A 26,664-nucleotide genomic window follows, 5' to 3' on the forward strand; every position below is an offset into this window, starting at 1 on the left:
CGCGCAATTTCACAGGCGGGCCCCAAACAGGCAAATAACAAAAATAATCTCGGAACGCAGAACTCGTCGGTCGTTGTCAGTGGATTGTATTGGCGGGAAGAACAAAAATATCGTCTGCAGGGTAATCAAAGTCGCCGCATCTAATGTCAAATCACAGGTGAGCTGCCTTGTTAAACCCTGAAAATAAATAATAACACGATTGCGTTGAAATGACTCATTAAGCCATTTGTAAGGATTTCCCCCATGTGGACCTGTTGTCACTCTTACCCTGATGGTTGCTGATATTTCCAGACACTTTTTCAGTCTTATCTGAGGAATTTTATCATTTATATCAGAATGGCCATATTCTGATGCCAGTTTAGCGCTCATTCAATGACGATTTACTACTCTTTCCCATTGAAGGCCATATTGAGGTTAAATCAATGACTGGACTTTTTAATTTATAAAAACAAATGACTATTGAAAGTGCAAGTCAGTATCGTGCATAGTTGTTCTGGTCTCTGTGGTGATTTTAGAGCGTTGTTCATATTTCTACTTTTACCGCATACACTTTAACCCGATACCCAGTTACTGTGCTGTAGTCAGGATGGCCGAGCGGTCTAAGGCGCTGCGTTCAGGTCGCAGTCTCCCATGGAGGCGTGGGTTCAAATCCCACTTCTGACAGTTTTTCAGTGCCTCTCAGGAGTCATGCTGCTCAGCAGTAATAATAAGAATGATGAAATAACAACTTCACACAGTGAAATAACAATTCATAATAAACACTCTCAAATGCAGACCTTCTGGAGCTGAGCAAAGATCAAGGTTAAATAAGAAAACAGCTGGACTTAATAACAAATGAATGAGGGGAACATTTTGTGTTATTGCATTATAATGAGTTACTGCATTATCTTTCAGTTGTTAAATTTCACTTTCTGTATGCTATGCCTGTTGGCCCATTCACTCCTAACAAGCCTGTTTTCTTTTGTCAATGTTGTCGTGGCCGAGTGGTTAAGGCGATGGACTAGAAATCCATTAGGATCTTCCTGCGTAGGTTCAAATCCTGCCGACAATGAAAATGCATTTTTTTGACCCCTCCGGAGGTTGAAGTTTAGTCGTGTTTCTTATACCAATCGCATCCTCTCAGATCTCCGCAAGTACATAGGGATTAGTTGTCCATTTGGGATAGGACCGCAGGCCATCTATCCCACTTCACACCTTTACACACCTGGTTATCCAGCCTTCTAGCTCTATAGGCCACAGTAGCATAGGTTACAGGTTTGTAGTCAAGCCACAGATTTCAGGTGAGATCCCATGATACACTCAACAATACAACAACACGATTCTCATGAATAACCATTAAGCCATTTGCTAAGATTTCCCCCATTTTGACATGTGGAAACCTGTTGTCACTCTTACCCTGACGGGAAGCTCCAGACACTTTTTTGGTCCTATCTGAGGCATTTTTAAATTCATGTCAAATTGGCCATATTCTGAAGACACTCTTATAGTCTGCAGGGTAATCGAACTGGCCACATCTAAAGTCAAGCCACAGGTAACAGGTGAGAAACCTTGTTAAACCCTAAAAGAAAAAGAAAAACTCAATTGCATTGAAAATAACCATTAAGTCATTCAGGTCGCAGACTCCCCTATAGGCATGGTTTGAAACCCCCTCCTGACAACTTTTTAGCGCCTGCATGTCATGCACCTTTGTAAAATCCAGTTGAAAAATAAATGACTTAAGGTAACGTAAATGACACCTAGTTAATATGAGTAGTGAATAACTATCGTATTTGTAATATTCTGCAAAAACAGCTAGTTGATGAGAGGCTGAAAGAGAATTGCAAGAATCGCGCAATTTCACAGGCGGGCCCCAAACAGGCAAATAACAAAAATAATCTCGGAACGCAGAACTCGTCGGTCGTTGTCAGTGGATTTTATTGGCGGGAAGAACAAAAATATCGTCTGCAGGGTAATCAAAGTCGCCGCATCTAATGTCAAATCACAGGTGAGCTGCCTTGTTAAACCCTGAAAATAAATAATAACACGATTGCGTTGAAATGACTCATTAAGCCATTTGTAAGGATTTCCCCCATGTGGACCTGTTGTCACTCTTACCCTGATGGTTGCTGATATTTCCAGACACTTTTTCAGTCTTATCTGAGGAATTTTATCATTTATATCAGAATGGCCATATTCTGATGCCAGTTTAGCGCTCATTCAATGACGATTTACTACTCTTTCCCATTGAAGGCCATATTGAGGTTAAATCAATGACTGGACTTTTTAATTTATAAAAACAAATGACTATTGAAAGTGCAAGTCAGTATCGTGCATAGTTGTTCTGGTCTCTGTGGTGATTTTAGAGCGTTGTTCATATTTCTACTTTTACCGCATACACTTTAACCCGATACCCAGTTACTGTGCTGTAGTCAGGATGGCCGAGCGGTCTAAGGCGCTGCGTTCAGGTCGCAGTCTCCCATGGAGGCGTGGGTTCAAATCCCACTTCTGACAGTTTTTTAGTGCCTCTCAGGAGTCATGCTGCTCAGCAGTAATAATAAGAATGATGAAATAACAACTTCACACAGTGAAATAACAATTCATAATAAACACTCTCAAATGCAGTCCTTCTGGAGCTGAGCAAAGATCAAGGTTAAATAAGAAAACAGCTGGACTTAATAACAAATGAATGAGGGGAACATTTTGTGTTATTGCATTATAATGAGTTACTGCATTATCTTTCAGTTGTTAAATTTCACTTTCTGTAGGCTATGCCTGTTGGCCCATTCACTCCTAACAAGCTTGTTTTCTTCTGTCAACGTTGTCGTGGCCGAGTGGTTAAGGCGATGGACTAGAAATCCATTAGGATCTTCCTGCGCAGGTTCAAATCCTGCCGACAACGAAAATGCATTTTTTTGACCCCTCCGGAGGTTGAAGTTTAGTCGTGTTTCTTATACCAATCGCATCCTCTCAGATCTCCGCAAGTACATAGGGATTAGTTGTCCATTTGGGATAGGACTGCAGGCCATCTGTCCCACTTCACACCTTTACACACCTGGTTATCCAGCCTTCTAGCTCTATAGGCCACAGTAGCATAGGTTACACGTTTGTAGTCAAGCCACAGATTTCAGGTGAGATCCCATGATACACTCAACAATACAACAACACGATTCTCATGAAAACCATGAAGCCATTTGCTAAGATTTCCCCCATTTTGACATGTGGAAACCTGTTGTCACTCTTACCCTGACGGGAAGCTCCAGACACTTTTTTGGTCCTAACTGAGGCATTTTTAAATTCATGTCAAATTGGCCATATTCTGAAGACACTCTTAGGCTGCAGGGTAATCGAACTGGCCACATCTAAAGTCAAGCCACAGGTAACAGGTGAGAAACCTTGTTAAACCCTAAAAGAAAAAGAAAAAACTTGATTGCATTGAAAATAACCATTAAGTCATTCAGGTCGCAGACTCCCCTATAGGCATGGTTTGAAACCCCCTCTTGACAACTTTTTAGCGCCTGCATGTCATGCACCTTTGTAAAATCCAGTTGAAAAATAAATGACTTAAGGTAACGTAAATGACACCTAGTTAATATGAGTAGTGAATAACTATCGTATTTGTAATATTCTGCAAAAACAGCTAGTTGATGAGAGGCTGAAAGAGAATTGCAAGAATCGCGCAATTTCACAGGCGGGCCCCAAACAGGCAAATAACAAAAATAATCTCGGAACGCAGAACTCGTCGGTCGTTGTCAGTGGATTGTATTGGCGGGAAGAACAAAAATATCGTCTGCAGGGTAATCAAAGTCGCCGCATCTAATGTCAAATCACAGGTGAGCTGCCTTGTTAAACCCTGAAAATAAATAATAACACGATTGCGTTGAAATGACTCATTAAGCCATTTGTAAGGATTTCCCCCATGTGGACCTGTTGTCACTCTTACCCTGATGGTTGCTGATATTTCCAGACACTTTTTCAGTCTTATCTGAGGAATTTTATCATTTATATCAGAATGGCCATATTCTGATGCCAGTTTAGCGCTCATTCAATGACGATTTACTACTCTTTCCCATTGAAGGCCATATTGAGGTTAAATCAATGACTGGACTTTTTAATTTATAAAAACAAATGACTATTGAAAGTGCAAGTCAGTATCGTGCATAGTTGTTCTGGTCTCTGTGGTGATTTTAGAGCGTTGTTCATATTTCTACTTTTACCGCATACACTTTAACCCGATACCCAGTTACTGTGCTGTAGTCAGGATGGCCGAGCGGTCTAAGGCGCTGCGTTCAGGTCGCAGTCTCCCATGGAGGCGTGGGTTCAAATCCCACTTCTGACAGTTTTTCAGTGCCTCTCAGGAGTCATGCTGCTCAGCAGTAATAATAAGAATGATGAAATAACAACTTCACACAGTGAAATAACAATTCATAATAAACACTCTCAAATGCAGACCTTCTGGAGCTGAGCAAAGATCAAGGTTAAATAAGAAAACAGCTGGACTTAATAACAAATGAATGAGGGGAACATTTTGTGTTATTGCATTATAATGAGTTACTGCATTATCTTTCAGTTGTTAAATTTCACTTTCTGTATGCTATGCCTGTTGGCCCATTCACTCCTAACAAGCCTGTTTTCTTTTGTCAATGTTGTCGTGGCCGAGTGGTTAAGGCGATGGACTAGAAATCCATTAGGATCTTCCTGCGTAGGTTCAAATCCTGCCGACAATGAAAATGCATTTTTTTGACCCCTCCGGAGGTTGAAGTTTAGTCGTGTTTCTTATACCAATCGCATCCTCTCAGATCTCCGCAAGTACATAGGGATTAGTTGTCCATTTGGGATAGGACCGCAGGCCATCTATCCCACTTCACACCTTTACACACCTGGTTATCCAGCCTTCTAGCTCTATAGGCCACAGTAGCATAGGTTACAGGTTTGTAGTCAAGCCACAGATTTCAGGTGAGATCCCATGATACACTCAACAATACAACAACACGATTCTCATGAATAACCATTAAGCCATTTGCTAAGATTTCCCCCATTTTGACATGTGGAAACCTGTTGTCACTCTTACCCTGACGGGAAGCTCCAGACACTTTTTTGGTCCTATCTGAGGCATTTTTAAATTCATGTCAAATTGGCCATATTCTGAAGACACTCTTATAGTCTGCAGGGTAATCGAACTGGCCACATCTAAAGTCAAGCCACAGGTAACAGGTGAGAAACCTTGTTAAACCCTAAAAGAAAAAGAAAAACTCAATTGCATTGAAAATAACCATTAAGTCATTCAGGTCGCAGACTCCCCTATAGGCATGGTTTGAAACCCCCTCCTGACAACTTTTTAGCGCCTGCATGTCATGCACCTTTGTAAAATCCAGTTGAAAAATAAATGACTTAAGGTAACGTAAATGACACCTAGTTAATATGAGTAGTGAATAACTATCGTATTTGTAATATTCTGCAAAAACAGCTAGTTGATGAGAGGCTGAAAGAGAATTGCAAGAATCGCGCAATTTCACAGGCGGGCCCCAAACAGGCAAATAACAAAAATAATCTCGGAACGCAGAACTCGTCGGTCGTTGTCAGTGGATTTTATTGGCGGGAAGAACAAAAATATCGTCTGCAGGGTAATCAAAGTCGCCGCATCTAATGTCAAATCACAGGTGAGCTGCCTTGTTAAACCCTGAAAATAAATAATAACACGATTGCGTTGAAATGACTCATTAAGCCATTTGTAAGGATTTCCCCCATGTGGACCTGTTGTCACTCTTACCCTGATGGTTGCTGATATTTCCAGACACTTTTTCAGTCTTATCTGAGGAATTTTATCATTTATATCAGAATGGCCATATTCTGATGCCAGTTTAGCGCTCATTCAATGACGATTTACTACTCTTTCCCATTGAAGGCCATATTGAGGTTAAATCAATGACTGGACTTTTTAATTTATAAAAACAAATGACTATTGAAAGTGCAAGTCAGTATCGTGCATAGTTGTTCTGGTCTCTGTGGTGATTTTAGAGCGTTGTTCATATTTCTACTTTTACCGCATACACTTTAACCCGATACCCAGTTACTGTGCTGTAGTCAGGATGGCCGAGCGGTCTAAGGCGCTGCGTTCAGGTCGCAGTCTCCCATGGAGGCGTGGGTTCAAATCCCACTTCTGACAGTTTTTTAGTGCCTCTCAGGAGTCATGCTGCTCAGCAGTAATAATAAGAATGATGAAATAACAACTTCACACAGTGAAATAACAATTCATAATAAACACTCTCAAATGCAGTCCTTCTGGAGCTGAGCAAAGATCAAGGTTAAATAAGAAAACAGCTGGACTTAATAACAAATGAATGAGGGGAACATTTTGTGTTATTGCATTATAATGAGTTACTGCATTATCTTTCAGTTGTTAAATTTCACTTTCTGTAGGCTATGCCTGTTGGCCCATTCACTCCTAACAAGCTTGTTTTCTTCTGTCAACGTTGTCGTGGCCGAGTGGTTAAGGCGATGGACTAGAAATCCATTAGGATCTTCCTGCGCAGGTTCAAATCCTGCCGACAACGAAAATGCATTTTTTTGACCCCTCCGGAGGTTGAAGTTTAGTCGTGTTTCTTATACCAATCGCATCCTCTCAGATCTCCGCAAGTACATAGGGATTAGTTGTCCATTTGGGATAGGACTGCAGGCCATCTGTCCCACTTCACACCTTTACACACCTGGTTATCCAGCCTTCTAGCTCTATAGGCCACAGTAGCATAGGTTACACGTTTGTAGTCAAGCCACAGATTTCAGGTGAGATCCCATGATACACTCAACAATACAACAACACGATTCTCATGAATAACCATTAAGCCATTTGCTAAGATTTCCCCCATTTTGACATGTGGAAACCTGTTGTCACTCTTACCCTGACGGGAAGCTCCAGACACTTTTTTGGTCCTAACTGAGGCATTTTTAAATTCATGTCAAATTGGCCATATTCTGAAGACACTCTTAGGCTGCAGGGTAATCGAACTGGCCACATCTAAAGTCAAGCCACAGGTAACAGGTGAGAAACCTTGTTAAACCCTAAAAGAAAAAGAAAAAACTTGATTGCATTGAAAATAACCATTAAGTCATTCAGGTCGCAGACTCCCCTATAGGCATGGTTTGAAACCCCCTCCTGACAACTTTTTAGCGCCTGCATGTCATGCACCTTTGTAAAATCCAGTTGAAAAATAAATGACTTAAGGTAACGTAAATGACACCTAGTTAATATGAGTAGTGAATAACTATCGTATTTGTAATATTCTGCAAAAACAGCTAGTTGATGAGAGGCTGAAAGAGAATTGCAAGAATCGCGCAATTTCACAGGCGGGCCCCAAACAGGCAAATAACAAAAATAATCTCGGAACGCAGAACTCGTCGGTCGTTGTCAGTGGATTGTATTGGCGGGAAGAACAAAAATATCGTCTGCAGGGTAATCGAAGTCGCCGCATCTAATGTCAAGTCACAGGTGAGCTGCCTTGTTAAACCCTAAAAATAAATAATAACACGATTGCGTTGAAATGACCCATTAAGCCATTTGTAAGGATTTCCCCCATGTGGACCTGTTGTCACTCTTACCCTGATGGTTGCTGATATTTCCAGACACTTTTTCAGTCTTATCTGAGGAATTTTATCATTTCTATCAGAATGGCCATATTCTGATGCCAGTTTAGCGCTCATTCAATGACGATTTACTACTCTTTCCCATTGAAGGCCATATTGAGGTTAAATCAATGACTGGACTTTTTAATTTATAAAAACAAATGACTATTGAAAGTGCAAGTCAGTATCGTGCATAGTTGTTCTGGTCTCTGTGGTGATTTTAGAGCGTTGTTCATATTTCTACTTTTACCGCATACACTTTAACCCGATACCCAGTTACTGTGCTGTAGTCAGGATGGCCGAGCGGTCTAAGGCGCTGCGTTCAGGTCGCAGTCTCCCATGGAGGCGTGGGTTCAAATCCCACTTCTGACAGTTTTTTAGTGCCTCTCAGGAGTCATGCTGCTCAGCAGTAATAATAAGAATGATGAAATAACAACTTCACACAGTGAAATAGCAATTCATAATAAACACTCTCAAATGCAGACCTTCTGGAGCTGAGCAAAGATCAAGGTTAAATAAGAAAACAGCTGGACTTAATAACAAATGAATGAGGGGAACATTTTGTGTTATTGCATTATAATGAGTTACTGCATTATCTTTCAGTTGTTAAATTTCACTTTCTGTAGGCTATGCCTGTTGGCCCATTCACTCCTAACAAGCCTGTTTTCTTCTGTCACCGTTGTCGTGGCTGAGTGGTTAAGGCGATGGACTAGAAATCCATTAGGATCTTCCTGCGCAGGTTCAAATCCTGCTGACAGCGAAAATGCATTTTTTTGACCCCTCCGGAGGTTGAAGTTTAGTCGTGTTTCTTATACCAATCGCATCCTCTCAGATCTCCGCAAGTACATAGGGATTAGTTGTCCATTTGGGATAGAACTGCAGGCCATCTATCCCACTTCACACCTTTACACACCTGGTTATCCAGCCTTCTAGCTCTATAGGCCACAGTAGCATAGGTTACAGGTTTGTAGTCAAGCCACAGATTTCAGGTGAGATCCCATGATACACTCAACAATACAACAACACGATTCTCATGAATAACCATTAAGCCATTTGCTAAGATTTCCCCCATTTTGACATGTGGAAACCTGTTGTCACTCTTACCCTGACGGGAAGCTCCAGACACTTTTTTGGTCCTATCTGAGGCATTTTTAAATTCATGTCAAATTGGCCATATTCTGAAGACACTCTTATAGTCTGCAGGGTAATCGAACTGGCCACATCTAAAGTCAAGCCACAGGTAACAGGTGAGAAACCTTGTTAAACCCTAAAAGAAAAAGAAAAAACTTGATTGCATTGGATATAACCATTAAGTCATTCAGGTCGCAGACTCCCCTATAGGCATGGTTTGAAACCCCCTCCTGACAACTTTTTAGCGCCTGCATGTCATGCACCTTTGTAAAATCCAGTTGAAAAATAAATGACTTAAGGTAAAGTAAATGACACCTAGTTAATATGAGTAGTGAATAACTAACGTATTTTTAATATTCTGCAAAAACAGCTAGTTGATGAGAGGCTGAAAGAGAATTGCAAGAATCGCGCAATTTCACAGGCGGGCCCCAAACAGGCAAATAACAAAAATAATCTCGGAATGCAGAACTCGTCGGTCGTTGTCAGTGGATTGTATTGGCGGGAAGAACAAAAATATCGTCTGCAGGGTAATCGAAGTCGCCGCATCTAATGTCAAGTCACAGGTGAGCTGCCTTGTTAAACCCTAAAAATAAATAATAACACGATTGCGTTGAAATGACCCATTAAGCCATTTGTAAGGATTTCCCCCATGTGGACCTGTTGTCACTCTTACCCTGATGGTTGCTGATATTTCCAGACACTTTTTCAGTCTTATCTGAGGAATTTTATCATTTATATCAGAATGGCCATATTCTGATGCCAGTTTAGCGCTCATTCAATGGCGATTTACTACTCTTTCCCATTGAAGGCCATATTGAGGTTAACCTGTCTACGATATTGGTTCCCAATTGGGAATCAACCCTCCCACGTTCAGCTGAAACGGTGGCGCATGGAACGCAAAAATATTCTTAAAAATAATTAACCTCCACACATTAACAAGTCCAAGTCCATAGCTCAAATGAAAGATAAACACCTTGTTCATCTAGCCAGCAAGTCAGATTTATAAAATGTTTTACGGCGAAAACATAGCACATATATATGTAAAACCACCACCAGACACAGCTCATTTGAATAGCCAAAACATGCAATCAACAAACGCAGGATTAAAAAATAAATCGTTCACTAACCTTTTGAAAATCTTCATCAGATGACAGTAATATGACATGTTACACAGTACATTTTTTTTTTCAATAATATGCCATTTATATCCATAAATGTCCATTTACAGTGAGTTCACGTTCAGAAATTACTCAAAAATGCCCGCAGGAAATCTAGGTAGCGCGGCAAGGTAACGTAAATAGACATCATAAACTTTGACTAAATATACATGTTCTACATATAGTTAGAAAGATACACTGCTTCTTCATGCAACCGCTTTGTTAGATTTACTTATAACGTTACAGAAATCGCACACTATTCAATATGCTGAGACGGCGCTCAGTTCCAAGCTACATTTCTACGTAATGTTGGAGTCAACAGAAACACAGATTTAAGCATAAATATTCCCTTACCTTCGATGGTCTTCGTTCAGAATGTTCTGGAAGGCTTCAGACTTACCCAATACATCGTTTGGTTTCAAGTCTTGCGTCTTTGTATTAGCGCTTAAAACGGGAAAGTTTTTTATCCAAAAATGAAAAATGAAATAGCGCCCCTAGAGATCTAACAGGCTAATAACATCAGCTGAAATGCACCCAAAACGTCCTCTGGTCCGGAAAAGTTGCGCATCAAAACTTCAAAATTACATATTATATGTCGACTAAACAGGTCAAACTAAGTGCAGAAGCAAGCTTTATGATGTTTTAGACACACAAAACAAACTTCAATTCAATCGGCCATCGTCTGCCCCTCTCTTGAGTGCTGGAACAAAGGAATGGCTGGGACCAATTCGCGCCCCTACGCACAGCCTATTTTCTCGTGGCACGCACTAATTTCACTCCCATAGGGTCAATTCTCGCGGGATTTGAACGATTCAAAGCTCTACTGAAAGAGGACATCTAGCGGAAGAGATAGAACGTCTCCCCAGAATCATAACTGGTTGGGAAGGGTGGGGGCCATGACGTCAAAGTTGCTCCAACTTTCATGGCCACAAAAAATAGTTTGGAAGAATGCCTGCCCTGTGAGTTCTGCTATACTTACAGACATAATTCCAACGGTTTTAGAATCTTTAGAGTGTTTTCTATCCAATAATAATTTTTATTTGCAGATATTAGCAATTTTTGACAGATTTTTTTTCAGTTTACTAGGGGTACCCAATCTCTCCAAAGGGGGCATATGTCTGCCATATCCTTAACAGGTCTTAAATCAATGACTGGACTTTTTAATTTATAAAAACAAATGACTATTGAAAGTGCAAGTCAGTATCGTGCATAGTTGTTCTGGTCTCTGTGGTGATTTTAGAGCGTTGTTCATATTTCTACTTTTACCGCATACACTTTAACCCGATACCCAGTTACTGTGCTGTAGTCAGGATGGCCGAGCGGTCTAAGGCGCTGCGTTCAGGTCGCAGTCTCCCATGGAGGCGTGGGTTCAAATCCCACTTCTGACAGTTTTTTAGTTCACACAGTGAAATAACAATTCATAATAAACACTCTCAAATGCAGACCCTATCTGAGGCATTTTTAAATTCATGTCAAATTGGCCATATTCTGAAGACACTCTTATAGTCTGCAGGGTAATCGAACTGGCCACATCTAAAGTCAAGCCACAGGTAACAGGTGAGAAACCTTGTTAAACCCTAAAAGAAAAAGAAAAACTCGATTGCATTGAAAATAACCATTAAGTCATTCAGGTCGCAGACTCCCCTATAGGCATGGTTTGAAACCCCCTCCTGACAACTTTTTAGCACCTGCATGTAATGCACCTTTGTAAAATCCAGTTGAAAAATAAATGACTTAAGGTAACGTAAATGACACCTAGTTAACCTCTCTGATCTCCCAAACCCGGATCCGGTATCGTGACTACAGCCTCAAGCTCATTACCATAACGCAACGTTAACTATTCATGAAAATCGCAAATGAAATGAAATAAATATGCCATCTCGCAAGCTTAGCCTTTTGTAAACAACACTGTCATCTCAGATTTTCAAAATATGCTTCTCAACCATAGGAAAACAATAATTTGTGTAACAGTAGCTAGCAAACAAAGGATTTAGCGTTAGCATTAGCGTTAGCATCCAGCACGCAACATTTCAACAAAAACATAAAAGCCTTCAAATAAAATAATTTACCTTTGAAGAACTTCTGATGTTTTCAATGAGGATACTCTCAGTTGGATAGCAGATGCTCAGTTTTTCCAAAAAGATTCTTTGTGTATTAGAAATAGCTCCGTTTTATACATCACATTTGGCTACCAAAAAAAACCCGAAAATTCAGTCCTCAAAACGCAAACTTTTTTCCAAATTAACTCCATAATATCGACTGAAAACATGGCAAACGTTGTTTAGAATCAATCATCAAGGTGTTTTTCACATATCTCTTCATTGATACATCGTTCTTGGACACATGCTTTCTCCCCTGAATCAAATGGTAAAGTACAAGCAGCTGGCAATTGCGCACCGAATTCCACGCAGGACACCAGGCGGACACTTGGAAAATGTAGTCTCTTATGGTCAATCTTCCAATGATATGCCTACAAATACGTCACAATGCTGCTAAGACCTTGGGCGAACGACAGAAAGTGTAGGCTCATTCCTTGCGCAATCACAGCCATATAAGGAGACAATGGAAAACAGAGCTTCAGAAATTCTGCTAATTCCTGGTTGATGCATCATCTTGGTTTCGCCTGTAGAATGAGTTCTGGGGCACTTACAGACAAAATCTTTGCAGATTCTGAAACTTCAGAGTGTTTTCTTTCCAAAACTGTCAAGAATATGCATAGTCGAGCATCTTTTCGTGACAAAATATCGCACTTAAAACGGGCACGTTTTTTATCCAAAAATGAAATAGCGCCCCTAGAGATCTAACAGGCTAATAACATCAGCTGAAATGCACCCAAAACGTCCTCTGGTCCGGAAAAGTTGCGCATCAAAACTTCAAAATTACATATTATATGTAAAGTCAAGCCACAGGTAACAGGTGAGAAACCTTGTTAAACCCTAAAAGAAAAAGAAAAAACTCAATTGCATTGAAAATAACCATTAAGTCATTCAGGTCGCAGACTCCCCTATAGGCATGGTTTGAAACCCCCTCCTGACAACTTTTTAGCGCCTGCATGTCATGCACCTTTGTAAAATCCAGTTGAAAAATAAATGACTTAAGGTAACGTAAATGACACCTAGTTAATATGAGTAGTGAATAACTATCGTATTTGTAATATTCTGCAAAAACAGCTAGTTGATGAGAGGCTGAAAGAGAATTGCAAGAATCGCGCAATTTCACAGGCGGGCCCCAAACAGGCAAATAACAAAAATAATCTAGGAACGCAGAACTCGTCGGTCGTTGTCAGTGGATTGTATTGGCGGGAAGAACAAAAATATCGTCTGCAGGGTAATCAAAGTCGCCGCATCTAATGTCAAATCACAGGTGAGCTGCCTTGTTAAACCCTGAAAATAAATAATAACACGATTGCGTTGAAATGACTCATTAAGCCATTTGTAAGGATTTCCCCCATGTGGACCTGTTGTCACTCTTACCCTGATGGTTGCTGATATTTCCAGACACTTTTTCAGTCTTATCTGAGGAATTTTATCATTTATATCAGAATGGCCATATTCTGATGCCAGTTTAGCGCTCATTCAATGACGATTTACTACTCTTTCCCATTGAAGGCCATATTGAGGTTAAATCAATGACTGGACTTTTTAATTTTTAAAAACAAATGACTATTGAAAGTGCAAGTCAGTATCGTGCATAGTTGTTCTTGTCTCTGTGGTGATTTTAGAGCGTTGTTCATATTTCTACTTTTACCGCATACACTTTAACCCGATACCCAGTTACTGTGCTGTAGTCAGGATGGCCGAGCGGTCTAAGGCGCTGCGTTCAGGTCGCAGTCTCCCATGGAGGCGTGAGTTCAAATCCTACTTCTGACAGTTTTTTAGTGCCTCTCAGGAGTCATGCTGCTCAGCAGTAATAATAAGAATGATGAAATAACAACTTCACACAGTGAAATAACAATTCATAATAAACACTCTCAAATGCAGACCTTCTGGAGCTGAGCAAAGATCAAGGTTAAATAAGAAAACAGCTGGACTTAATAACAAATGAATGAGGGGAACATTTTGTGTTATTGCATTATAATGAGTTACTGCATTATCTTTCAGTTGTTAAATTTCACTTTCTGTAGGCTATGCCTGTTGGCCCATTCACTCCTAACAAGCTTGTTTTCTTCTGTCAACGTTGTCGTGGCCGAGTGGTTAAGGCGATGGACTAGAAATCCATTAGGATCTTCCTGCGCAGGTTCAAATCCTGCCGACAACGAAAATGCATTTTTTTGACCCCTCCGGAGGTTGAAGTTTAGTCGTGTTTCTTATACCAATCGCATCCTCTCAGATCTCCGCAAGTACATAGGGATTAGTTGTCCATTTGGGATAGGACTGCAGGCCATCTGTCCCACTTCACACCTTTACACACCTGGTTATCCAGCCTTCTAGCTCTATAGGCCACAGTAGCATAGGTTACAGGTTTGTAGTCAAGCCACAGATTTCAGGTGAGATCCCATGATACACTCAACAATACAACAACACGATTCTCATGAAAACCATGAAGCCATTTGCTAAGATTTCCCCCATTTTGACATGTGGAAACCTGTTGTCACTCTTACCCTGACGGGAAGCTCCAGACACTTTTTTGGTCCTAACTGAGGCATTTTTAAATTCATGTCAAATTGGCCATATTCTGAAGACACTCTTAGGCTGCAGGGTAATCGAACTGGCCACATCTAAAGTCAAGCCACAGGTAACAGGTGAGAAACCTTGTTAAACCCTAAAAGAAAAAAAAAAAACTTGATTGCATTGAAAATAACCATTAAGTCATTCAGGTCGCAGACTCCCCTATAGGCATGGTTTGAAACCCCCTCTTGACAACTTTTTAGCGCCTGCATGTCATGCACCTTTGTAAAATCCAGTTGAAAAATAAATGACTTAAGGTAACGTAAATGACACCTAGTTAATATGAGTAGTGAATAACTATCATATTTGTAATATTCTGCAAAAACAGCTAGTTGATGAGAGGCTGAAAGAGAATTGCAAGAATCGCGCAATTTCACAGGCGGGCCCCAAACAGGCAAATAACAAAAATAATCTCGGAACGCAGAACTCGTCGGTCGTTGTCAGTGGATTGTATTGGCGGGAAGAACAAAAATATCGTCTGCAGGGTAATCAAAGTCGCCGCATCTAATGTCAAATCACAGGTGAGCTGCCTTGTTAAACCCTGAAAATAAATAATAACACGATTGCGTTGAAATGACTCATTAAGCCATTTGTAAGGATTTCCCCCATGTGGACCTGTTGTCACTCTTACCCTGATGGTTGCTGATATTTCCAGACACTTTTTCAGTCTTATCTGAGGAATTTTATCATTTATATCAGAATGGCCATATTCTGATGCCAGTTTAGCGCTCATTCAATGACGATTTACTACTCTTTCCCATTGAAGGCCATATTGAGGTTAAATCAATGACTGGACTTTTTAATTTATAAAAACAAATGACTATTGAAAGTGCAAGTCAGCATCGTGCATAGTTGTTCTGGTCTCTGTGGTGATTTTAGAGTGTTGTTCATATTTCTACTTTTACCGCATACACTTTAACCCGATACCCAGTTACTGTGCTGTAGTCAGGATGGCCGAGCGGTCTAAGGCGCTGCGTTCAGGTTGCAGTCTCCCATGGAGGCGTGGGTTCAAATCCCACTTCTGAAAGTTTTTTAGTGCCTCTCAGGAGTCATGCTGCTCAGCAGTAATAATAAGAATGATGAAATAACAACTTCACACAGTGAAATAACAATTCATAATAAACACTCTCAAATGCAGACCTTCTGGAGCTGAGCAAAGATCAAGGTTAAATAAGAAAACAGCTGGACTTAATAACAAATGAATGAGGGGAACATTTTGTGTTATTGCATTATAATGAGTTACTGCATTATCTTTCAGTTGTTAAATTTCACTTTCTGTAGGCTATGCCTGTTGGCCCATTCACTCCTAACAAGCCTGTTTTCTTTTGTCAATGTTGTCGTGGCCGAGTGGTTAAGGCGATGGACTAGAAATCCATTAGGATCTTCCTGCGTAGGTTCAAATCCTGCCGACAATGAAAATGCATTTTTTTGACCCCTCCGGAGGTTGAAGTTTAGTCGTGTTTCTTATACCAATCGCATCCTCTCAGATCTCCGCAAGTACATAGGGATTAGTTGTCCATTTTGGATAGGACTGCAGGCCATCTATCCCACTTCACACCTTTACACACCTGGTTATCCAGCCTTCTAGCTCTATAGGCCACAGTAGCATAGGTTACAGGTTTGTAGTCAAGCCACAGATTTCAGGTGAGATCCCATGATACACTCAACAATACAACAACACGATTCTCATGAATAACCATTAAGCCATTTGCTAAGATTTCCCCCATTTTGACATGTGGAAACCTGTTGTCACTCTTACCCTGACGGGAAGCTCCAGACACTTTTTTGGTCCTATCTGAGGCATTTTTAAATTCATGTCAAATTGGCCATATTCTGAAGACACTCTTATAGTCTGCAGGGTAATCGAACTGGCCACATCTAAAGTCAAGCCACAGGTAACAGGTGAGAAACCTTGTTAAACCCTAAAAGAAAAAGAAAAAACTCAATTGCATTGAAAATAACCATTAAGTCATTCAGGTCGCAGACTCCCCTATAGGCATGGTTTGAAACCCCCTCCTGACAACTTTTTAGCGCCTGCATGTCATGCACCTTTGTAAAATCCAGTTGAAAAATAAATGACTTAAGGTAACGTAAATGACACCTAGTTAATATGAGTAGTGAATAACTATCGTATTTGTAATATTCTGCAAAAACAGCTAGTTGATGAGAGGCTGAAAGAGAATTGCAAGAATCGCGCAATTTCACAGGCGGGCCCCAAACAGGCAAATAACAAAAATAATCTAGGAACGCAGAACTCGTCGGTCGTTGTCAGTGGATTGTATTTTCGGGAAGAACAAAAATATTGTCTGCAGGGTAATCAAAGTCGCCGCATCTAATGTCAAATCACAGGTGAGCTGCCTTGTTAAACCCTGAAAATAAATAATAACACGATTGCGTTGAAATGACTCATTAAGCCATTTGTAAGGATTTCCCCCATGTGGACCTGTTGTCACTCTTACCCTGATGGTTGCTGATATTTCCAGACACTTTTTCAGTCTTATCTGAGGAATTTTATCATTTATATCAGAATGGCCATATTCTGATGCCAGTTTAGCGCTCATTCAATGACGATTTACTACTCTTTCCCATTGAAGGCCATATTGAGGTTAAATCAATGACTGGACTTTTTAATTTATAAAAACAAATGACTATTGAAAGTGCAAGTCAGTATCGTGCATAGTTGTTCTGGTCTCTGTGGTGATTTTAGAGCGTTGTTCATATTTCTACTTTTACCGCATACACTTTAACCCGATACCCAGTTACTGTGCTGTAGTCAGGATGGCCGAGCGGTCTAAGGCGCTGCGTTCAGGTCGCAGTCTCCCATGGAGGCGTGGGTTCAAATCCCACTTCTGACAGTTTTTTAGTGCCTCTCAGGAGTCATGCTGCTCAGCAGTAATAATAAGAATGATGAAATAACAACTTCACACAGTGAAATAACAATTCATAATAAACACTCTCAAATGCAGACCTTCTGGAGCTGAGCAAAGATCAAGGTTAAATAAGAAAACAGCTGGACTTAATAACAAATGAATGAGGGGAACATTTTGTGTTATTGCATTATAATGAGTTACTGCATTATCTTTCAGTTGTTAAATTTCACTTTCTGTAGGCTATGCCTGTTGGCCCATTCACTCCTAACAAGCTTGTTTTCTTCTGTCAATGTTGTCGTGGCCGAGTGGTTAAGGCGATGGACTAGAAATCCATTAGGATCTTCCTGCGCAGGTTCAAATCCTGCCGACAACGAAAATGCATTTTTTTGACCCCTCCGGAGGTTGAAGTTTAGTCGTGTTTCTTATACCAATCGCATCCTCTCAGATCTCCGCAAGTACATAGGGATTAGTTGTCCATTTGGGATAGGACTGCAGGCCATCTGTCCCACTTCACACCTTTACACACCTGGTTATCCAGCCTTCTAGCTCTATAGGCCACAGTAGCATAGGTTACAGGTTTGTAGTCAAGCCACAGATTTCAGGTGAGATCCCATGATACACTCAACAATACAACAACACGATTCTCATGAAAACCATGAAGCCATTTGCTAAGATTTCCCCCATTTTGACATGTGGAAACCTGTTGTCACTCTTACCCTGACGGGAAGGTCCTAACTGAGGCATTTTTAAATTCATGTCAAATTGGCCATATTCTGAAGACACTCTTAGGCTGCAGGGTAATCGAACTGGCCACATCTAAAGTCAAGCCACAGGTAACAGGTGAGAAACCTTGTTAAACCCTAAAAGAAAAAGAAAAAACTTGATTGCATTGAAAATAACCATTAAGTCATTCAGGTCGCAGACTCCCCTATAGGCATGGTTTGAAACCCCCTCCTGACAACTTTTTAGCGCCTGCATGTCATGCACCTTTGTAAAATCCAGTTGAAAAATAAATGACTTAAGGTAACGTAAATGACACCTAGTTAATATGAGTAGTGAATAACTATCGTATTTGTAATATTCTGCAAAAACAGCTAGTTGATGAGAGGCTGAAAGAGAATTGCAAGAATCGCGCAATTTCACAGGCGGGCCCCAAACAGGCAAATAACAAAAATAATCTAGGAACGCAGAACTCGTCGGTCGTTGTCAGTGGATTGTATTGGCGGGAAGAACAAAAATATCGTCTGCAGGGTAATCAAAGTCGCCGCATCTAATGTCAAATCACAGGTGAGCTGCCTTGTTAAACCCTGAAAATAAATAATAACACGATTGCGTTGAAATGACTCATTAAGCCATTTGTAAGGATTTCCCCCATGTGGACCTGTTGTCACTCTTACCCTGATGGTTGCTGATATTTCCAGACACTTTTTCAGTCTTATCTAAGGAATTTTATCATTTATATCAGAATGGCCATATTCTGATGCCAGTTTAGCGCTCATTCAATGACGATTTACTACTCTTTCCCATTGAAGGCCATATTGAGGTTAAATCAATGACTGGACTTTTTAATTTATAAAAACAAATGACTATTGAAAGTGCAAGTCAGTATCGTGCATAGTTGTTCTGGTCTCTGTGGTGATTTTAGAGCGTTGTTCATATTTCTACTTTTACCGCATACACTTTAACCCGATACCCAGTTACTGTGCTGTAGTCAGGATGGCCGAGCGGTCTAAGGCGCTGCGTTCAGGTCGCAGTCTCCCATGGAGGCGTGGGTTCAAATCCCACTTCTGACAGTTTTTTAGTGCCGCATGCTGCTCAGCAGTAATAATAAGAATGATGAAATAACAACTTCACACAGTGAAATAACAATTCATAATAAACACTCTCAAATGCAGACCTTCTGGAGCTGAGCAAAGATCAAGGTTAAATAAGAAAACAGCTGGACTTAATAACAAATGAATGAGGGGAACATTTTGTGTTATTGCATTATAATGAGTTACTGCATTATCTTTCAGTTGTTAAATTTCACTTTCTGTAGGCTATGCCTGTTGGCCCATTCACTCCTAACAAGCTTGTTTTCTTCTGTCAATGTTGTCGTGGCCGAGTGGTTAAGGCGATGGACTAGAAATCCATTAGGATCTTCCTGCGCAGGTTCAAATCCTGCCGACAACGAAAATGCATTTTTTTGACCCCTCCGGAGGTTGAAGTTTAGTCGTGTTTCTTATACCAATCGCATCCTCTCAGATCTCCGCAAGTACATAGGGATTAGTTGTCCATTTGGGATAGGACTGCAGGCCATCTGTCCCACTTCACACCTTTACACACCTGGTTATCCAGCCTTCTAGCTCTATAGGCCACAGTAGCATAGGTTACAGGTTTGTAGTCAAGCCACAGATTTCAGGTGAGATCCCATGATACACTCAACAATACAACAACACGATTCTCATGAAAACCATTAAGCCATTTGCTAAGATTTCCCCCATTTTGACATGTGGAAACCTGTTGTCACTCTTACCCTGACGGGAAGCTCCAGACACTTTTTTGGTCCTAACTGAGGCATTTTTAAATTCATGTCAAATTGGCCATATTCTGAAGACACTCTTAGGCTGCAGGGTAATCGAACTGGCCACATCTAAAGTCAAGCCACAGGTAACAGGTGAGAAACCTTGTTAAACCCTAAAAGAAAAAGAAAAAACTTGATTGCATTGAAAATAACCATTAAGTCATTCAGGTCGCAGACTCCCCTATAGGCATGGTTTGAAACCCCCTCCTGACAACTTTTTAGCGCCTGCATGTCATGCACCTTTGTAAAATCCAGTTGAAAAATAAATGACTTAAGGTAACGTAAATGACACCTAGTTAATATGAGTAGTGAATAACTATCGTATTTGTAATATTCTGCAAAAACAGCTAGTTGATGAGAGGCTGAAAGAGAATTGCAAGAATCGCGCAATTTCACAGGCGGGCCCCAAACAGGCAAATAACAAAAATAATCTCGGAACGCAGAACTCGTCGGTCGTTGTCAGTGGATTGTATTGGCGGGAAGAACAAAAATATCGTCTGCAGGGTTATCAAAGTCGCCGCATCTAATGTCAAGTCACAGGTGAGCTGCCTTGTTAAACCCTAAAAATAAATAATAACACGATTGCGTTGAAATTACTCATTAAGCCATTTGTAAGGATTTCCCCCATGTGGACCTGTTGTCACTCTTACCCTGATGGTTGCTGATATTTCCAGACACTTTTTCAGTCTTATCTGAGGAATTTTATCATTTATATCAGAATGGCCATATTCTGATGCCAGTTTAGCGCTCATTCAATGACGATTTACTACTCTTTCCCATTGAAGGCCATATTGAGGTTAAATCAATGACTGGACTTTTTAATTTATAAAAACAAATGACTATTGAAAGTGCAAGTCAGTATCGTGCATAGTTGTTCTGGTCTCTGTGGTGATTTTAGAGCGTTGTTCATATTTCTACTTTTACCGCATACACTTTAACCCGATACCCAGTTACTGTGCTGTAGTCAGGATGGCCGAGCGGTCTAAGGCGCTGCGTTCAGGTCGCAGTCTCCCATGGAGGCGTGGGTTCAAATCCCACTTCTGACAGTTTTTTAGTGCCGCATGCTGCTCAGCAGTAATAATAAGAATGATGAAATAACAACTTCACACAGTGAAATAACAATTCATAATAAACACTCTCAAATGCAGACCTTCTGGAGCTGAGCAAAGATCAAGGTTAAATAAGAAAACAGCTGGACTTAATAACAAATGAATGAGGGGAACATTTTGTGTTATTGCATTATAATGAGTTACTGCATTATCTTTCAGTTGTTAAATTTCACTTTCTGTAGGCTATGCCTGTTGGCCCATTCACTCCTAACAAGCCTGTTTCCTTCTGTCAATGTTGTCGTGGCCGAGTGGTTAAGGTGATGGACTAGAAATCCATTAGGATCTTCCTGTGTAGGTTCAAATCCTGCCTACAAAGAAAATGCATTTTTTTGACCCCTCCGGAGGTTGAGGTTTAGTCGTGTTTCTTATACCAATCGCATCCTCTCAGATCTCCGCAAGTACATAGGGATTAGTTGTCCATTTGGGGTAGGACTGCAGGCCATCTATCCCACTTCACACCTTTACACACCTGGTTATCCAGCCTTCTAGCTCTATAGGCCACAGTTGCATAGGTTACAGGTTTGTAGTCAAGCCACAGATTTCAGGTGAGATCCCATGATACACTCAACAATACAACAACACGATTCTCATGAATAACCATTAAGCCATTTGCTAAGATTTCCCCCATTTTGACATGTGGAAACCTGTTGTCACTCTTACCCTGACGGGAAGCTCCAGACACTTTTTTGGTCCTATCTGAGGCATTTTTAAATTCATGTCAAATTGGCCATATTCTGAAGACACTCTTAGGCTGCAGGGTAATCGAACTGGCCACATCTAAAGTCAAGCCACAGGTAACAGGTGAGAAACCTTGTTAAACCCTAAAAGAAAAAGAAAAAACTTGATTGCATTGAAAATAACCATTAAGTCATTCAGGTCGCAGACTCCCCTATAGGCATGGTTTGAAACCCCCTCCTGACAACTTTTTAGCGCCTGCATGTCATGCACCTTTGTAAAATCCAGTTGAAAAATAAATGACTTAAGGTAACGTAAATGACACCTAGTTAATATGAGTAGTGAATAACTATCGTATTTGTAATATTCTGCAAAAACAGCTAGTTGATGAGAGGCTGAAAGAGAATTGCAAGAATCGCGCAATTTCACAGGCGGGCCCCAAACAGGCAAATAACAAAAATAATCTCGGAACGCAGAACTCGTCGGTCGTTGTCAGTGGATTGTATTGGCGGGAAGAACAAAAATATCGTCTGCAGGGTTATCAAAGTCGCCGCATCTAATGTCAAGTCACAGGTGAGCTGCCTTGTTAAACCCTAAAAATAAATAATAACACGATTGCGTTGAAATTACTCATTAAGCCATTTGTAAGGATTTCCCCCATGTGGACCTGTTGTCACTCTTACCCTGATGGTTGCTGATATTTCCAGACACTTTTTCAGTCTTATCTGAGGAATTTTATCATTTATATCAGAATGGCCATATTCTGATGCCAGTTTAGCGCTCATTCAATGACGATTTACTACTCTTTCCCATTGAAGGCCATATTGAGGTTAAATCAATGACTGGACTTTTTAATTTATAAAAACAAATGACTATTGAAAGTGCAAGTCAGTATCGTGCATAGTTGTTCTGGTCTCTGTGGTGATTTTAGAGCGTTGTTCATATTTCTACTTTTACCGCATACACTTTAACCCGATACCCAGTTACTGTGCTGTAGTCAGGATGGCCGAGCGGTCTAAGGCGCTGCGTTCAGGTCGCAGTCTCCCATGGAGGCGTGGGTTCAAATCCCACTTCTGACAGTTTTTTAGTGCCGCATGCTGCTCAGCAGTAATAATAAGAATGATGAAATAACAACTTCACACAGTGAAATAACAATTCATAATAAACACTCTCAAATGCAGACCTTCTGGAGCTGAGCAAAGATCAAGGTTAAATAAGAAAACAGCTGGACTTAATAACAAATGAATGAGGGGAACATTTTGTGTTATTGCATTATAATGAGTTACTGCATTATCTTTCAGTTGTTAAATTTCACTTTCTGTAGGCTATGCCTGTTGGCCCATTCACTCCTAACAAGCTTGTTTTCTTCTGTCAATGTTGTCGTGGCCGAGTGGTTAAGGCGATGGACTAGAAATCCATTAGGATCTTCCTGCGCAGGTTCAAATCCTGCCGACAACGAAAATGCATTTTTTTGACCCCTCCGGAGGTTGAAGTTTAGTCGTGTTTCTTATACCAATCGCATCCTCTCAGATCTCCGCAAGTACATAGGGATTAGTTGTCCATTTGGGATAGGACTGCAGGCCATCTGTCCCACTTCACACCTTTACACACCTGGTTATCCAGCCTTCTAGCTCTATAGGCCACAGTAGCATAGGTTACAGGTTTGTAGTCAAGCCACAGATTTCAGGTGAGATCCCATGATACACTCAACAATACAACAACACGATTCTCATGAAAACCATTAAGCCATTTGCTAAGATTTCCCCCATTTTGACATGTGGAAACCTGTTGTCACTCTTACCCTGACGGGAAGCTCCAGACACTTTTTTGGTCCTATCTGAGGCATTTTTAAATTCATGTCAAATTGGCCATATTCTGAAGACACTCTTAGGCTGCAGGGTAATCGAACTGGCCACATCTAAAGTCAAGCCACAGGTAACAGGTGAGAAACCTTGTTAAACCCTAAAAGAAAAAGAAAAACTTGATTGCATTGAAAATAACCATTAAGTCATTCAGGTCGCAGACTCCCCTATAGGCATGGTTTGAAACCCCCTCCTGACAACTTTTTAGCGCCTGCATGTCATGCACCTTTGTAAAATCCAGTTGAAAAATAAATGACTTAAGGTAACGTAAATGACACCTAGTTAATATGAGTAGTGAATAACTATCGTATTTGTAATATTCTGCAAAAACAGCTAGTTGATGAGAGGCTGAAAGAGAATTGCAAGAATCGCGCAATTTCACAGGCGGGCCCCAAACAGGCAAATAACAAAAATAATCTCGGAACGCAGAACTCGTCGGTCGTTGTCAGTGGATTGTATTGGCGGGAAGAACAAAAATATCGTCTGCAGGGTAATCAAAGTCGCCGCATCTAATGTCAAATCACAGGTGAGCTGCCTTGTTAAACCCTGAAAATAAATAATAACACGATTGCGTTGAAATGACTCATTAAGCCATTTGTAAGGATTTCCCCCATGTGGACCTGTTGTCACTCTTACCCTGATGGTTGCTGATATTTCCAGACACTTTTTCAGTCTTATCTGAGGAATTTTATCATTTATATCAGAATGGCCATATTCTGATGCCAGTTTAGCGCTCATTCAATGACGATTTACTACTCTTTCCCATTGAAGGCCATATTGAGGTTAAATCAATGACTGGACTTTTTAATTTATAAAAACAAATGACTATTGAAAGTGCAAGTCAGTATCGTGCATAGTTGTTCTGGTCTCTGTGGTGATTTTAGAGCGTTGTTCATATTTCTACTTTTACCGCATACACTTTAACCCGATACCCAGTTACTGTGCTGTAGTCAGGATGGCCGAGCGGTCTAAGGCGCTGTGTTCAGGTCGCAGTCTCCCATGGAGGCGTGGGTTCAAATCCCACTTCTGACAGTTTTTTAGTGCCGCATGCTGCTCAGCAGTAATAATAAGAATGATGAAATAACAACTTCACACAGTGAAATAACAATTCATAATAAACACTCTCAAATGCAGACCTTCTGGAGCTGAGCAAAGATCAAGGTTAAATAAGAAAACAGCTGGACTTAATAACAAATGAATGAGGGGAACATTTTGTGTTATTGCATTATAATGAGTTACTGCATTATCTTTCAGTTGTTAAATTTCACTTTCTGTAGGCTATGCCTGTTGGCCCATTCACTCCTAACAAGCTTGTTTTCTTCTGTCAACGTTGTCGTGGCCGAGTGGTTAAGGCAATGGACTAGAAATCCATTAGGATCTTCCTGCGCAGGTTCAAATCCTGCCGACAACGAAAATGCATTTTTTTGACCCCTCCGGAGGTTGAAGTTTAGTCGTGTTTCTTATACCAATCGCATCCTCTCAGATCTCCGCAAGTACATAGGGATTAGTTGTCCATTTGGGATAGGACTGCAGGCCATCTGTCCCACTTCACACCTTTACACACCTGGTTATCCAGCCTTCTAGCTCTATAGGCCACAGTAGCATAGGTTACAGGTTTGTAGTCAAGCCACAGATTTCAGGTGAGATCCCATGATACACTCAACAATACAACAACACGATTCTCATGAATAACCATGAAGCCATTTGCTAAGATTTCCCCCATTTTGACATGTGGAAACCTGTTGTCACTCTTACCCTGACGGGAAGCTCCAGACACTTTTTTGGTCCTATCTGAGGCATTTTTAAATTCATGTCAAATTGGCCATATTCTGAAGACACTCTTAGGCTGCAGGGTAATCGAACTGGCCACATCTAAAGTCAAGCCACAGGTAACAGGTGAGAAACCTTGTTAAACCCTAAAAGAAAAAGAAAAACTTGATTGCATTGAAAATAACCATTAAGTCATTCAGGTCGCAGACTCCCCTATAGGCATGGTTTGAAACCCCCTCCTGACAATTTTTTAGCGCCTGCATGTCATGCACCTTTGTAAAATCCAGTTGAAAAATAAATGACTTAAGGTAACGTAAATGACACCTAGTTAATATGAGTAGTGAATAACTATCGTATTTTTAATATTCTGCAAAAACAGCTAGTTGATGAGAGGCTGAAAGAGAATTGCAAGAATCGCGCAATTTCACAGGCGGGCCCCAAACAGGCAAATAACAAAAATAATCTCGGAACGCAGAACTCGTCGGTCGTTGTCAGTGGATTGTATTGGCGGGAAGAACAAAAATATCGTCTGCAGGGTAATCAAAGTCGCCGCATCTAATGTCAAGACACAGGTGAGCTGCCTTGTTAAACCCTAAAAATAAATAATAACACGATTGCGTTGAAATGACCCATTAAGCCATTTGTAAGGATTGTGGACCTGTTGTCACTCTTACCCTGATGGTTGCTGATATTTCCAGACACTTTTTCAGTCTTATCTGAGGAATTTTATCATTTATATCAGAATGGCCATATTCTGATGCCAGTTTAGCGCTCATTCAATGGCGATTTACTACTCTTTCCCATTGAAGGCCATATTGAGGTTAAATCAATGACTGGACTTTTTAATTTATAAAAACAAATGACTATTGAAAGTGCAAGTCAGTATCGTGCATAGTTGTTCTGGTCTCTGTGGTGATTTTAGAGCTTTGTTCATACTTCTACTTTTACCGCATACACTTTAAACCGATACCCAGTTACTGTGCTGTAGTCAGGATGGCCGAGCGGTCTAAGGCGCTGCGTTCAGGTCGCAGTCTCCCATGGAGGCGTGGGTTCAAATCCCACTTCTGACAGTTTTTTAGTGCCTCTCAGGAGTCATGCTGCTCAGCAGTAATAATAAGAATGATGAAATAACAACTTCACACAGTGAAATAACAATTCATAATAAACACTCTCAAATGCAGACCTTCTGGAGCTGAGCAAAGATCAAGGTTAAATAAGAAAACAGCTGGACTTAATAACAAATGAATGAGGGGAACATTTTGTG

At 40.6% G+C, this 26,664-nt stretch overlaps 11 non-coding genes across 11 annotated transcripts; all 11 read left to right on the forward strand.

The window, feature by feature from the left end:
* The first annotated feature begins 580 nt into the window (after positions 1 to 580).
* On the forward strand, positions 581 to 663 carry trnal-cag (transfer RNA leucine (anticodon CAG)). Its single transcript has one exon. It is a non-coding gene; the product is annotated as a tRNA-Leu (tRNA).
* A 1,744-nt stretch (positions 664 to 2,407) lies between these two features.
* trnal-cag (transfer RNA leucine (anticodon CAG)) lies at positions 2,408 to 2,490 on the forward strand. Its single transcript has one exon. It is a non-coding gene; the product is annotated as a tRNA-Leu (tRNA).
* Positions 2,491 to 4,232: 1,742 nt separating this feature from the next.
* trnal-cag (transfer RNA leucine (anticodon CAG)) lies at positions 4,233 to 4,315 on the forward strand. The gene has a single exon. It is a non-coding gene; the product is annotated as a tRNA-Leu (tRNA).
* A 1,744-nt stretch (positions 4,316 to 6,059) lies between these two features.
* Positions 6,060 to 6,142, forward strand: trnal-cag (transfer RNA leucine (anticodon CAG)). The gene has a single exon. It is a non-coding gene; the product is annotated as a tRNA-Leu (tRNA).
* Positions 6,143 to 7,885: 1,743 nt separating this feature from the next.
* Positions 7,886 to 7,968, forward strand: trnal-cag (transfer RNA leucine (anticodon CAG)). Its single transcript has one exon. It is a non-coding gene; the product is annotated as a tRNA-Leu (tRNA).
* Positions 7,969 to 11,189: 3,221 nt separating this feature from the next.
* On the forward strand, positions 11,190 to 11,272 carry trnal-cag (transfer RNA leucine (anticodon CAG)). The gene has a single exon. It is a non-coding gene; the product is annotated as a tRNA-Leu (tRNA).
* A 6,051-nt stretch (positions 11,273 to 17,323) lies between these two features.
* Positions 17,324 to 17,406, forward strand: trnal-cag (transfer RNA leucine (anticodon CAG)). The gene has a single exon. It is a non-coding gene; the product is annotated as a tRNA-Leu (tRNA).
* A 1,725-nt stretch (positions 17,407 to 19,131) lies between these two features.
* Positions 19,132 to 19,214, forward strand: trnal-cag (transfer RNA leucine (anticodon CAG)). Its single transcript has one exon. It is a non-coding gene; the product is annotated as a tRNA-Leu (tRNA).
* A 1,733-nt stretch (positions 19,215 to 20,947) lies between these two features.
* trnal-cag (transfer RNA leucine (anticodon CAG)) lies at positions 20,948 to 21,030 on the forward strand. The gene has a single exon. It is a non-coding gene; the product is annotated as a tRNA-Leu (tRNA).
* Positions 21,031 to 22,764: 1,734 nt separating this feature from the next.
* trnal-cag (transfer RNA leucine (anticodon CAG)) lies at positions 22,765 to 22,847 on the forward strand. Its single transcript has one exon. It is a non-coding gene; the product is annotated as a tRNA-Leu (tRNA).
* Positions 22,848 to 26,387: 3,540 nt separating this feature from the next.
* trnal-cag (transfer RNA leucine (anticodon CAG)) lies at positions 26,388 to 26,470 on the forward strand. Its single transcript has one exon. It is a non-coding gene; the product is annotated as a tRNA-Leu (tRNA).
* The last annotated feature ends 194 nt before the right edge of the window (positions 26,471 to 26,664 follow it).

This window comes from Oncorhynchus mykiss, chromosome 16, assembly GCF_057628025.1.
Source record: "Oncorhynchus mykiss isolate SJ-2025 chromosome 16, ASM5762802v1, whole genome shotgun sequence".
NCBI classification, from domain to species: domain Eukaryota; kingdom Metazoa; phylum Chordata; class Actinopteri; order Salmoniformes; family Salmonidae; genus Oncorhynchus; species Oncorhynchus mykiss.